We start from the raw sequence: 16,111 nt of genomic DNA on the forward strand, positions 1-16,111 counted from the left end.
GACTGGGCTCATGTGTTTCCAGAGCAAGAAGAGTCTATGGAAATTGTACTCAATGCATTTCATGTTATGTTCTGGCAAAGAAATTGTCTACATTTTGTTCATATCCTGAGGTTTTTGTGAGGTTGAATTTAGAGATGATGAACAAATTATTCTGATAGAGAAAATTTTAAGCAGTACAGCATTCTTGGCAGTGGCATGGATATTGATGGGGGGTGGTTAGCCAAGTTTAATATAATTATCAGGAGCATAAAATAGACATTATTATTGCTGTATGTATATACGTAACTTTATGACCAATGTGATTCTGCAACCTGTACACTCAGAAAAATGAGAAATTATATCTCATCTGATTCAAATGTATGATATGTCAAGATCATTGTACTGTCATGTGTAACTAATTAAAACACATAATTATCAGAAGCAGACAGCAGAGCAGAAAGATTTGAAAAAAATTGCAATTTGGTCAGAAAAGTGCAAGTACTACTGGGGCTAAGGAGGTTGTGATTGCTAAGGATATTAGAACTACTAAAGGAATGCTAAGTACTCTATCCAGAAATAATAAGAAAGATGGCTTGAGAGCATCTCAGAAATTGGCAAGAAAAAACCTAGCTCATGTTCAAGGATGTAAAAGTAAAAATTATTTGAAAAAGAATCATTGGTAGGGTGTAGCTAGAGCATGTAGGTCACTGGAGGTGTGCCTTTGGGATCATACATTGTCCTTGGTGAGCAGAGCTCTCTCAGCTTCTTGGTTGCCATGTACTGAGCTATTTTCCTCTGCATGCCCTTCCACCAGGATGTTCTGCCTCATCTCTGTCCCTGAGTTATGGAGTTGGCCCATTGTGGACTGAACCTCTGAAGCCACAAACCAAAATAAACGTTTCCTCCTCTATGTTGTTTTTGTCAGGAATTTTGATCAAAGTGATGCAAAGACTAACTAAAGCCACTCTTCAAACATTTATTTTTTTCCACAGGTATTAGTATATTCAAACAAAGCCTCCTTACCTCAATACCCTCTGGCTGTAGGCAAGTTAATTTGTGCTTCATTATTTTCATAAATAAAAAAATGAGGATTAAATAGTAGTCTTACAATGTAGGACTGTTATTAGGGTGCAGTTAATTAATATGTGTCCATATTAAGATGTAAAGTGTTGTAATAGCGACTTGGGCAGAATAAGCACAAAATAAATTCTAGTTATAGACTTTGGTGGATGCCCACCTGCAATACTGCCTCTTGAAGTGAAACACACTGTTAATTGTTAATTAGACTTATATGCCTAGGGGATGTTAATTGGACTTATATGCCTAGGAGAGAGTAAGATTGAGGACTAAGAGACAAGTTTAACGGTCTCTTAGTTTATGAACTATGAAACTTCTTGGGAAGGTTTCAGACAGGAGAATTATTGGGTTCAGGACACTCAGCCCCAAAATATGACATTTGAGAAAATAAAAGGAAGAAAATCTCTTTGATTTTTCCCAGCATTCTCTCCTGAGACAGGTCGTGAATCAACTCTCTGATCTTCTCCTAACATGGATTATAAAACCGTAATTCCAGAGCATTATTTCCTATGTACAGAAGCACAGAATACCACACAAAAGTGGAAAAGAATATGAGCAACAAGGCTTGTGAAGTTGCTTTCAGATTTTCACACTTTGGTTCTCCAGAAATACTTCTGTAAGACTGCATAAAAATACACAGTTTTCCCCATTTCTTTGAGTCTTTGTTTCTAAAGTTTCTGTGTCATATAAAACTTAAATTAAGTTCATGTTTTTCTCCTATTAATCTTTCATTATAGGGGCCTCAGCCACAAACTTAGCTTTGGATAGGGGAGATATCCTTTTCCCCTATGCTATTACAGTTACAGAATATAGAAAAAAAATTTTAACCTAACTAGAGGGGTAGTTAGAAAGTTATGGCCATCTGCATAATATATTCCTGGCCAATGTCTTTTTAAAAGTTTATGTTGGGATGCTTTCTGACAACACTGTACAATCATAATAAACTATAGCTTTTTTATATTCTTCTTAAGCAGTGAGTTAGGTTTCTTTACTCTTTACAATAAAGACAGAATACATAGTGCAGATGACAGAGAAGAATGTGCAACATCTGCCTAATGCTCCATTGTTTAGAAATCCTTTTTGCTTACGTTTTCATTTATATATTTTTAAAAGTACATTGAGTTAAAACTGGTTCCTTTATATTTCAATAACTTAAAAAGATTATTGGCAGATATGACACAATCCATAATTTCTTCTAAAAGAAAGATAATAAAGCTTGACCGTTGGCCTGTTTGTCTCTGGAGGGATTTGTCTTTGGTTAAAGACAAATTGTTTTAGTTCCAGTTTCAAAGAGTGTTTGGACTAACAAAAGAATTTCATCTTTGCAGGATATTTAATGTAAAATGAAGAGACTTAGAGTAATTGATATGTAACTTGCCTGATTGCTGTCTTGGTTTTCTGCAATTCCCCTTTTAATGATATTTAAAAAGTAAAGAGCAATTAAATTAAGGTTCAACACTGAAAAGGCAGTCATAGGCAAATCAGGCATTGCTCAAAATGTTGATATAAAAATATTAAGTGGCAAATTCTAGATATATAATTCTTTAGTGATCATATCCCAATTATGTATTATATGTCTGTGCTTGTAGAAAAAGAAAAGAGAAACTATAATGCAAGCAGTGGTTTTCTCTGGGTATTGAGATTACAGGTACATTTCTTTTCCTCTTCATTATGTGTTCTTAAATGGTTCATTATGAGCATATATTATTTTTAGTTCTATTTTTTGTAATTTAATTAAATAAACAATATATATGGTGTTCAATGTGATTTTTTTATATATGTATGCATTGTGGAATGGCCAAATCAAACTATATGATATATGTATTGACTCATGTACTTATATTTTTAGTGTTTTCTTTTTTGTAATAAGAACACTTGAAATTTACTTTCTCAGCAATATTCTAATACATAATATATTCCAATTTACTATGGTTACAATGATGTACTTTTTTCTCCTATTTAAATGTTTCTCTTTTCAACCATAAAAAAGGGCCAGAGGAAAGGACATAATTACTGAAATAATGGATGGAGAATGATACATTCTAGCAAAAGGCAAGATGAAATAAATGAATATTTGAAATAATTGTATCGAGAAAGAATGGACCACATGTTAGAAGGAATCAAGGATATATTCCAGTATTTAAAAAAAAATTGTCATGTTTTCTAGATAAATATTTCATCATTCTTTCTAGTCTTTATTATTAGAGTACAAGCCCTACTTACATCATCCTTAAACTCATTACATCTTCTTTTTTTGCATTCATCCTCTTTACAGTAAGTCTACAGTAAAGTTGTTTTTGTGATGAGATTGATGTTAAAATCACATTTCTTTTTTTAGTTCCAACCTAAGTATTATATTTTTGTTTTATTATTTAATTTGCTTTATAACTTCTAATTTTATTCTTAATTACAAGTCAAATATACATTTAATGTTGAAAATAGAAAAGGAGAGAGAGAGCAATCACTCTTAGTTTCATTATTTTGAAATGATCACTTTTGGGGGGATGGGTTCTGGGAATTTAACCCAGAAGCTCTTTACCACTAAGCCACATCCCCATCCCCATCCCTTTTTATTTCATTTCTATTATTATTATTATTTTGAGACAAGTACTGTTACTGAGGGTCTTGCTATGTTTTTGAGGCTGACCTCAAACTTGTGATCCTCCTGCTTCAGCCTCACATGAAGCCGGGCTTATTATGGGACTTTGCTACCATGTCTGGCTCAGGGATGATCACTTGAACATTTAGAGATGTGTAGAATGGAGGGAAGAAGACAGAAATGACAGTTAAAATGAAACCAAGATTAACCCTTGGTGTGGATGTGGGGCTGTTTAGCAGATTTGGAGAATTATTTTTCATGCATGCTCAGGGGATCACCATCACAATCAACCTTTGCAATTGTGGAACAGCTGGACTGTCTATGGAGTTAGCCAGGAACATTTCAGAATCACTGGGGACTGATTGGTGGAGCTGTGGTCCTCATCCAATGCTTTTCCAAAGATGGTATTGCTGGATTAAGCTATGGAAACATTTTTGTACTTTTGGAGAAACTGACATCTAGAAATATTGGATCAATTTATGCTCCCACTGGGAGAGGATTTGTTTCCTCCTTCTTTAATTCTGTGCTTTCTGACTTTTTAAAAAATGATTAGAACCATCTTCTAAGAGATAGTTGGGGACACCCATGCTTTTGAGATGTTTTTTGAGCAAAAAGTAAAATGGAGGAAGCAGTCACATGATTTTATGGAGGAAGAACATTGTTGGTAGAGCAGAAACAAGTGCCAAGTCCTAAGGCAGAAGCATACCCAGCTGAAGCTCTAGGTGAATAGGGGTTATGTTAGGAAAGGAACTGGGTCATGGAGGGAACTGAGGGCATTGTGAAGAACTTGGCATTGATTCAAAGTGATTTAGGAAGGCATAAGAAGGTTCTGAGTAGAGTAGTGATATGTTTTAACCAGGATTTAAAGTACCATATTGACTACTAAAGAGATATATATATATATATATATATATATATATTCCTATCTCCAATGTTGCCTATCCCTGTATCTTATTGTTTAATAATCAATGATATTTTATATTTTACTTAGTAGTATATGTGACCCTTTAATAGTATTTTTCAAAATTGGATCATCTAGGTTTGTGTATTTCACCAATAATTGGAATATTGTCATTTATTTCAACAATATTAGCATATTGCCTGGAACTGTAGTAGATCTATAGATAAATTTTAGGGTTCTCTTTATACTAGAATTTATTCCCATGCAAGCTATACTAGTTCTCTGTCTTATTTTAGCTTTCTTGGAAGAACTGTGTTGCTTTTTTCATACAGTTTCTCTGCAATTATTATTAAATTTAGATCTAGAATATTTGTATGTATATTGCTTCTGTGTAATGGTGTCTTTTTTATTATATTTTCTTACTGATTATTTCTTGTATCTAGGAAACCTTTGAGAATCTCTCTGTGTGTAGATAGATAATCATATCTGGCCTTTGTACAAGACTTGTATGTTCTAAAATTTTAAATTTGATTTTCTTGTAGTTTTAGTTGATACTATCTTATTCCAAAAGCAGTTTTTAAAATCTCTTTGCAATACCTACACCTGCTCTTTCATATTTTCTGTTGTATTTCATGAGCTTGAATATCAGGAGAATATTAATTATTCATGATCAACCTTTTTCTTGTTTTTCACCACCCTTTTCTTTTATCTGATCATTTATGGAAATCTCTTTGATACCCAGAGAGAAAATCAGTTTAATATTATTTTTAGTGGCTTTTGTGTTCTGAGACCAAAAGATCTGACAAAAACAAGATAGAAGAGGAAGAGTTTAGTTTGGATCTCAGTTTCAAATGTCCAGTCCACAGTTGACTGACTTCATAGCTTTGGGCCTTAAGAGAGGCACAGCATCATGGTGGAAGGGTGTGGTGGAGGAAGGCAGCTCAGGACATGACAGCCAGGAAGCAGAGAGAGAGAGCTCCACTCACCAGGAACAACATGTATGCCAAAGACATTTCCACAGTGACCTACCTCCTCCAGCCACACTCTACCTGCCTGCAGTTACCACCCAGTCATTACATATCAGTTAATTAATCCAATCTAAACCATAAAAAATTCATGTGTTGATTTCAGTCACATATTATGGCTAGTTTTCTGAAGTTCTATCCTGAGAAAACCAATTTTATGCCATGGACTTAATAATGATCGTTACCAGCATAGAATTGAATATAATGCCATCTGTGAATTTGGGATGGTTCTCACTATGGAATGCCTATACAATAAAGAAGTTAATAAAATAAATTCAATCAAATAGTCTCATACCTACATGCTCATTCAGGATCAAGAGCTCATTTGTTACTTTGTTTTAGAAGTTAGAGAAATATGAGACATTAAAAAGGTAGAAGGCTTTTATGAGTAAATCCCAATTTAACCAGCGAGAATATATCCTTCAAAAAACTTATGAGCAAAAGTGCAATTCCTTAAAGTTTTTCCCAAAGAAACTAGTATGAAAGTTTAATTCTCCATCTATTTCAAACCCAGCCATTCTGCTTCACAGTCTGCTATATTGTAAGGCAATAATTCACACCACATAGATAAAACCTTGTACATGGATATTTTAACCATTAACACCCACCAGATGTGAAGCTTAGACCCTCAAACAATGGGTGAAGGATTTTAGCATAACATGTCACATGTTCTTTCAGTTAGGATGCTTGTGCAAAGTGGTTGAGAAATTTGAGAACTGAGTCCTTGTAGATTGGCCTCTGATATTTTAGACTAGGGAAATAATGAGCCTCATCTGTGGTGGTTCTTTAAGAAAAATAACATTGTTAGATGACTGCTCAAACACAGTGAAGGCATCTTTACCAGAGTAAAGAGATAACCTTTATAGAATTAGTGCATTAAAAATTGACTGATCTCTTAGGGCACATGACTCACCTGGGGTCTATGAACAAAATATATTAATTTAATATTTTAAAATTCTTTTTCCTACAACTAATTGAATACATAATGTATATAATTCCCATTTGACAAAGGGAATGCAATCCAAATAATTATGAAAATTCTTAGTTGTATACACACTAGAATGTTTTTATAATATTTGATATCAAATACTTGAACCCCAGAAAGTCTGGTTCATTTGGTACAGAAGTGAGGACTTGGAATTTGTTTGCCCTTAAACCATTCTCAATGATTTTAGTCAGAACAGAGATTGAGACCTACATCACTGTTGCATCACAAAATATACCACTTTTCCAGTTAAAGTCATTAATTACATCAGTACATAAATTGAAGAATTATTTAGGAGTTAATAAGTGTAAAAAAATGACCCCCAAAGAAATCACCTGGAGAAATACAACAAATTTTATTTTCCTGGTTAATTGTATTTAAAACAATGAAAGCAAAGAATCTCCTAGGAGGACACAGGTGTGAGAATGAATTCAAACACCGTTAAAAAGGTGTTTCCATGTTCCCACCACCATACCTCTATCTGCAGCCTTGAACATACTGCCTCCCTTCCTGTTTTGTCTGTCCTTGATATTCAGTGCACCAAATTTCATCTCCTTTTTCTTTCTTAAGATTATTAGTCCAGTAATAACAATTTCCCCTCTATTGTCTCCTTTCTCTCAAAGTGTGAAAAATCTGCAACCAATTATCTACCTCATTAAAAGTCCTGCACCCAGGAAATCCCTCTATCCCAGCAAAAAACGGAAGTTTAACCAACCTACTTAAGGCCCCATCCCACTATCCTGTTCCTTTTAAGGCAAAATTCATTGAGCTTTTAATATTCAGGTACTCTAATCCTCTTCCTTTCATTCTTGACTGGATGCAGGCTTTCATCCTAAGTACTCTACCACAAGACTCTTATCAAAGTCACCAGTGACATCTGTGATGCTAAACTCAATGGTCAATTTTTAGTCGTCATTTTATTTGATCTGTCAGTAACATTTGATGTAGTTTAAGCACTCTCCTTCTGAAATACTTTCTTCACTAGAAGACAAGGAATTTCTTGTGGTCTTCTTCTGGTCATTTCTTCTCATTTTCATTTTATGTTTCCTTATTTTTTAGACTTCTAAAATGGGCATGCTCCAAGACTCAGTCCACAGGCATTTACTTTTGCTCAGGATCAATAATGAAAACAAGCATGAATATTTGTGAATATTTGAGGGAAATAATGAGATATGAAAGAGTTCACAGATTATTTTGAATGCTATACCTTGATTGTCAAATTAAGATATGTTTATAATTCACTTAATGTGATTATTGGCATAGATTTAAATCAATCGTATTTTGATTTTTTTGTCTCATCTGTTCTGTATCCTCTTTTTCTTTTTCTTATTGGATTGAATATTTTTATGATTCCACTTTATCTCATGTATATGTTTATTGCGCTATCTATGTTTTTATTATTTTTTGCTTTTCAGTTATTAATTTAAGGTTTACGATTTACACATCTAACTTATCAAAGTCTCTCCACAAATAATATTATACAAAGTCACATGTCATATGATAGCTATAAAATAATATGCCTACATTTTCCCTCCTCAAACTTTTCTCCTATTGTTGTCATGTATTTTACTTCTAAAGATGTTATGAACTCCACGATACTTTATCATTGTTTTAAGCTGCTAATTATCATCTAAAGTAATTTTACTTTATAATAATACATAATAAAAATATATTCTGTATTTGTTATGGTTTGTATGTGAGGTGTCCCCCCAAAGCTCATGTGTGAGACAATGTGAGAGGGTTGCAGGGGAAAGGATTGGGTTGTGAGAGCCTTAACCCAGGGAATTAATCACCTGCTGGGATTAATTGATCGATCAGTGATTGAAGGCAGGTAGGATGTGCCGGAAGGAGGTGGGGCATTAGGGGTGTGGCTTTGCGGTATATATTGGTATCTGGGAAGTGGAATCTCTCTCTCTCTCTCTGCTTCCTGATTATCATGTAAGCAGTTTCCTCTACCATAATGTTCTGCCTCACTTCAAGACCCTAGAAGGACTAAGACCTCTGAAACCGTGACCCCTCAAATAAGCTTTTTTCTCTTCTACAATTGTTGTGGTTAGATCTTAGTTACAGCAGCAAAAAAGCTGCCTAAAATAGTATTTATTTACACATGTACTATATCCAATAATTGGTGACCAATTGGAAATACAATAACACTGAATAAGTTTTTTCTTTGGTTTAATATTGTAATGTTTCTGTTTTCATAGACTTATAAAAGCTTTGAGATCATAGTTCATCAGCCTCCTTCCTTTGTTTAAATGGGAAAAATATATAATGCAAGGACCACCATATGTATCTAAAAAATGTTAATTGAATTATTTATAGAGAAATGAGTGTACACAAAAGGCATGCTTTGTTTCTTAAACTGAAGTCCTCCAGGAGACAGACTAGATTTTAAGTTTGACCTATCTCAACAAACATTATAAAGAAAGCCATTGTTCTCAAAAACAACCAAAGAGAAAATCCCATATGAGCAGGCTATTTTAGAATGATAGATATGAAAGTATTTGTTCCATATTATGAGTGAATTATATGTCTGTCTATATAAATGTGAGTGCTGGAGAAGTGAGGGAGGGCAAGCAGAGATTAACAAAATAGGAGGGAGCAGAGGATGGGAAAAGGGACTCAACAAAAAGCAATATTCTTCTCCTAAGAGTAATAAGAATAGAAGAAAGCACATGCAAAAGTAATTTGTATGCATTTTCTGGAAATGGGAAGTTATTATTTTACCTACAGTCACACACATTCTAAACATAGTTAAAATTATAATCCAGTAATTATTGAATCCAAATGGAATAGTTAAAAGAAACTATGGAATGATCCTTGGAAGATTTGATTAGCTCATTGATTTCAGATTTGATACTTGTGATTGTGGTGCATATAGCATACCACTATAACAGTTCTGTTTTTAATCCAAAATGGCTAAATCCTGTGATAAGAATTTCTAAAACTTTTCCCGACAAAAGATTTGTTTGATATCGTTGTTATCTTTTTTGACATTGGTCTCTCTGCTTCCTATATCTTTTTCATTATAAATCCAGTCTTTGAACTTGGGTTTATCCTTTATAAGCTTAAAATAATTCATCTAGAAAATAAGATGAACTTAATATTTATTTTATTGAAAAACATTTTGTAACAGTTGAAAACATTGCCAATACAGGATTCAAGTTTTGGACTTGATTAATTTTTTTGCTTCATACATTAAGGTGTACTCAGAAACTAATGGTAGGACAATGAAACAAATTGAGGAACTAATTATTTGGGATGAGTGTCTGCAAATTGCTTGTAGTTTAAAATTTTATAGTATTTATTCTCCAATCCTTCTGTAACGATCATTTGCTGTCTTATGACAAGATACATATATATTCCAAGATAATTTTTTCAGGACAAGCACTGTCATAGAATTTTTAAGTGTTCTTACATAAATCTTGTCTTAATTTTAAGTTTTTGTGAGAGGAACTGTATCATATACATATGACACATGTGCAAACTTGTTAGCCTTTCTAAAGGGCAATATGTGCTCAGTTTATGGATATCTAAGTTTTAAAAGCAGTATCTTTTGGTATCTACCGTGTGCCAATCTTACTCTGCATGTTTCCACATACTCACTCTGCTCTGGTTTGAAAGTCTTCAAAACACATGTTAAAATTTAAATTTTAATTGTCATTGTAACAGTGTTGAGAGATATGACCTTTAAGAGGCAATTAGGTTATGGGACACTGCTCTTGGGATTAGAATGCCATTATCCGGGAAATTAGTTTCTGATCAGGATGAGTTCAGCTCTGTTTTCCTTTCTTTCTCATGTGTGCTTAAATTCTGGCATTTTATGACACAACATAGAGGCCATTGCCAGACGCTGGTGCCAGGCTCTTGAACTACTCAGTCTCCCAAACTGCAAGCCAAATAAACTTCTAATGTTTATCAATCATACAATCTGGCATTTTGTTATAGCAGCAGAAAATGGACTGAGACACTCATCTCTTATTACATCAATTATTCACTTTTTTCCTTGCATTTTTTCTAAGTCCTCTCTGTCTGCTTTTTTGTTGTTGTTGTTGTTGTTTATTTATTTATTTGTCTTTTAGTAGATTATATGTCTAGTTTCAAGTCACAGTAAAATTGGGCAGGAAATGGAGAGTTCCCACATGCCCCACCCTGCCTCCATACTATAGGACTATCAACAACACTTATTAGAGTAGCACATTTGTTACACTTGGGAAGGTTCATAGTTACCATTTGGATTCACTTTTGGTTTTATACACTCAATGAGTTTGAGAAATTTAAAATACTATGTGCCAATCATTATAATATAATACAGAATACTTTAACTACCTTAAAATTTCTGTTTTCTATGTGTTCATTTCTTCCTCCCTCCAAACCCTGACAACCACTGACCTCTATAATGTTATATAGATGGAATTGCTACATGATGTAACCTTTTCAGATTGACTTGTTTAATTTAGTAATATGCATTTAGTGACTTAATAGCTCCTTTCATTTTATTGCTAAATGATATCACATTGTTTGGATGTACCACCATTTATTTTTCCATTCAGTGATGGAGGACATATTTGTTGCTTTCAAGTTTTGTGTAAAACTGGTATAATCTTCCTCTTAAGGTTTTTGTGTGGACTTAAGTTTTCATCTAACTTGCATTAATGCCAAGGAGTGTGCTTTTGGATTATATAGTTAAAAGAATATACTTGGATTATGTAAGAAACTCCTTAACTACCTTCTGAAGTGACCAATTTTTGTTCCCACCAATAGAGAATGCAATTTCCAGTTGTTCCATAATTTTACCAGCATGAGGTGTTATCAGTGTTTTGGATTTTGGCTCTTTTAGTTGGTAGGCAGTAGCATCTCATTGTTGTTTTATTTCCATTTCTTAAGGACATATAGCATTGATCATCTTTCTAATTTGTGTGTGTGTATGTGTGTGTGTGTGTGGTGCTGGAGATTGAACCCAAGGCCTTGTGCATGCAAGACAAGCACTCTACCAACTGAGCTATATCCCAGCCCAATCATCTTTCACGTGCTGATTTGTCATCTGAATATCTGCTTTAGTGAGTTTTCTGTTCAGTTCTTTTGTCCATTTTTTTTTATTGAATTGTCTGTTTTCTTATTAAATTTTAGGAGATATTTTTGGCATGTTTGGGTAAGAATCATTTATGAAAATATTTTTCCAAATCAGTGGCTCATCTTCTCATTCTTTTGACAGTGCCTTTATGTTTTTAACGATTATAAAGTCCAACTTGTTATTTCTTTGGTGTTTTATCTGAAAAGTCAAAACCAAATTTAAGCTTTGCATGTGACTTTCAGGTTTATGATCCATTTGAGTTAATTTTTTTAGAAGAACGTAAGGTCTGTGATTATACCATATTTTATATATTTTTTTGCATGCAAATATCCAGTTGTTCTAGCACCACTTGTTAAAGATTCTGTTTCTTTTATGTCTACAAATACACATAAGTCTATCTTAGCTAATCAAAAAACTTTTATTTGACATACTATTTTCTCAAACTTCAACATAAAATTATTAAAGGAGACATCTGTGCTTTCAGACTCCACACTATGTACTTCCTTATTGACCCCTGCCATCTGGCTTACAATCTCTTCAGTCCACTGGAATCACCACTGGAACATAAGAGCTATTCCATTCCTCCTTTTAACTATTTTCAAACACTAAAACATGGGGTTTTCCTTTTTCCCCCGTGAACTTGTGTTTTTTTTAATCTTCTTGTTTGATTCTTCTTCCTTTCTTCCACCCTAAGTATGGAAACTGCAAAAATTTCTGGTTCATTTCTTTTATCTTCCTTCTCTGTACTACAATTGTATACCAATGGGCTTTTATGGCTTCAAAGCTCATTCCAAAAATCATGGTCTTGCCTCTTTCTCAAATTCCAACTGCAATAAAATATATAACTTTGGATAGCATATTAAAATGTTGTATGGAAAGAACCTCATCATTTTCATCTCCAGGAAATATCTTCCTTTCAATATCTATTTTACACTTAATTAAGTGGTCATCTCCCAAAACTTTAAGGCTTGAAATTCCATTTTTTACTTTACCGTTACCCTCAGTTGTTGACAAATCTGACAAATTGCACAGATTTTATTTCCATAGCATCTCTTGTATCTAACCGTCTGTCCCATTTATTTGCCTATAATTATATTTCACAAATTTACTATAGTTCACCTGGATATTTGTAAAAGTTTTCAACTGGTTTTCCACCATTGGCTTCAGCTGACTTCTATTCATTCTACATTATTGCCAAACAAATTTCACATAAAGTCCAGTTCAGACCACATGATGTTCCTACTATTATTTGTTAATTCAATATTGCCCCCAATCTCTCTCTTAAGATGTCTTTTCAAACAAGTTACTGAAAATTTTAAGAATTTCTTAATAAAATTGTTATGAAGACAGTAGTAGATTTCAAATACAAACTTATTAAAGAGTTGGAATATGAAAGCTTCTTCTAGGGTGGATATATCAACTCAGCAATAACAAGCAAGCAAGAAAACAGAACTCTGTCCTTTTAAAAAGCCAAGTTGCCCTCTCTTCATTCCAAATCACTATGAAAAATAGGAACAAATTAATTGGTTGGAATGTGATAGTGTGTTTGCTTTCATTTACACTCAACCATCTTGTGATTTGTCCTTCATAAATATTTGACCATTGCACTATAAATTTACCTGTAGATACTACTCTAAAAGTGTCTACGTGAATGAGGCTGTTTGTGTGTTGATGTGGATATCTGACTTCATTCCCTGGCACATGTCCAAATGTTTTTAGGCCCAGTCTCAGCAAAACTCAAGGATGTCATCCATTACTTTGTCATCTTTAATTCTGAGTTAGAAGTTCTAATCACTAAAAATACTTTTGATGTGATACTAAGAGCTATTATCACCTGAAGGGGTTACTAAAATGCTTTCAAAGAACAGCTGTCTTGATATTTTGAATTTTTGAGAACATGTATATCAATACCCTCATACAATAATCTCTCAGGAAACTAGTTTCAAAAATGCTGTTACTGGAATATTTTCTCCCTTTACCACATCTCATTCTAGCAGCATTCTTGCAAATATCAGAATTATGCATATTCTTTATCAGGATATAAAAAGGACTGTCTGACAGAATAATCATCAATAAATCAAAAACATGTAGCTTGCAAAAACTTCATTCTAATCCTAAAAGGCAGCATGGTTTAAATGAAAAGGATGGGACAATATAAACCATGTAAAGATTAGTCTAAATAAGGCTGATGTCTCTATATTATTATACCACACAAAATAGGTATTAACACAAGAAGCATTACTTGCAGTAAAGTTAGAATAAAACATTACACAGTGTTAAAAATGTCAGTTGACCTGGAAGATGAAAAACAATTATACACAAGCATGCACTTCATAATATACCCTCAAATTTATAAAGAAAAATTAATAGAATTGAGAAGAAATGTAGACAAATATACAAGTGTGAGTCACGTGAAGATATCTTTGCCATTAATCAATATGGAAGTAGAACAAATAGAAAATGAAATCTGTAAGGATATAGAAGATTGAATTTAAAGTTTAACTTAATTGACATAAAGAGAACAGCACTCCCACCCACTACCTAATATGTATTATTTTTAAAAGCTTATGGAACGGTTATTAAAATTGACCAGAGGCTAGGTCATAGAGCAAAAGTAAGCCATTTTCAAAAGATTTAAATCATATAGGATGTAGTCACTGACCAAAGTTAAATTAAATAATAAATTTATAACAGTAAGGTAAAAGTGAAATATCAAAAATAAATTAGGTCCAAAAATAAGTATTTTGATGTTATAAGCAATGGAACCAGCCTATGTGCCCATAAACAGATGAATGGATAAAATGTGGCATATAAACACAATGGAGTTTTACTCAAGCATTAAGAAGAATGGAATTATGGCATTTCTGGTAAATTACTGGAACTGGAGAGCATCATGTTAAGTGAAATAAGCCAGACTTAGAAAGTCAAGGATTGAATAATTTCTCTCATATGCAGAAGCTTTTGACCAAAATAAGAGGAAAAATAGGAATAGAAAAAAAAGGGGGGGGGAATTTTATGAAAGAAGAGAGATCAGTGGAGTAGACAAAGGGAATTGTAGGGGAGGAACAGAAAATGGAAGGAACAGGGAATAAATCTGACCAAACTTTTCTATATACATATATGAATATACCACAGTGAATTTCATCTTTATGTACATCCATATACTAAAAATGTTATAAGCCATTTTTTAAATGCTGAAAAATAGATTTCTAAATATTTTTCTAATATTTCTAAATATTTTAATATTGTCATAAAGGAAAATACAATGAATAGTAGAAAATATTTTAAGATAAATTACAATGAAGAACCAAGTCTTGTGGAATATAAAAGTGTCGGAACCGCCCTTCCGACAGAGGTTGAGGATAATCACTAGACCGGCTAGTGAGGGTCTCCGGGCTGTGAGAGGGTAAGTGCTGCGACCCGGCCCGCCACCCTGCCTGGCAAAAATCACACCGAGTCGGGAGTTGAGTCAGCCGAGATGGCACAGCAACTCAGTTTATTGTGGAGGGAGAGGACTTATATATAGAGAAGGATGGGGGGGGGGGCAAAGGTAGGGGCCAATCAGAGATTGGAGAGTCCCCCAGGTTAAGGTAGCCTAGTCACCCCAGTTACAGAAACAGAGCCCCGTTACCCTAGTTACAGAAACAATACCCCATTAGGTATGTGTGCCCCTGTTGCTGGGGAGTTATTCTTTGTGTTTGTGGAAGCCATATCTTGGGGCCATTCAGGCACGTATACGGAAGCCATTTCTCAAGCTCTAACTGTCACATACATGGAAAATCACAAGACTGGGGATTTCCCAACAGTGGTTTTTCTTCCTCTTTCCCCAGCGATTGCACTTCCGTGGTCAGCAGAGGTCCCAACATAAAAGGAGTGATATTAATAAGAAATAATTATATGTATGTACATATATTATACATATTTTATATTTAAAAATATATTTAAAACTCTGAAAACAGTTTAAGTATCCAACTTAAGAAGCTAGAAAAGAACATTACTCCCTACAAATGAGAAATAAAGAAATAAAAACCAGAAAATTATGTTTGAAAATTGCTAATAGAGTGAATTCTGCAGGTTCTGAAATCACAAGTATGTGAAGTGATATTAATTATCTTGAGTTAACATCATAATGTATACATGTGTCAAAACATCATATTGTTCACTGTGGATATATGCTATTTTTATTTGCCATGTATGTTCTAGTTTTTTTAGAAAAAGGATAGAGAACAATGACCAATTTGGGGGTGGGGAACTATGGAACCAGATGTTGGTTCTTTGTCAGTGCTGATAAAATTGCTACCACTATGGCAAACTAAAGTCTTAGATGCCATTGGTACACCACTCAGATTCCCTTAAGTGAACCTTTGCTCCCATTGTTCAGAGACTATGAATGTTGGTGCCTTAATAGCTCCTAACTGACCTCTTAGTTGAAGGATTGTCTTTAGGTGTGCCATAGGCCCCTTGAATTGGC

This window comes from Marmota marmota, unplaced genomic scaffold (assembly GCF_001458135.2).
Source record: "Marmota marmota marmota unplaced genomic scaffold, marMar, whole genome shotgun sequence".
In the NCBI taxonomy this organism is placed as follows: Eukaryota; Metazoa; Chordata; class Mammalia; order Rodentia; family Sciuridae; genus Marmota; species Marmota marmota.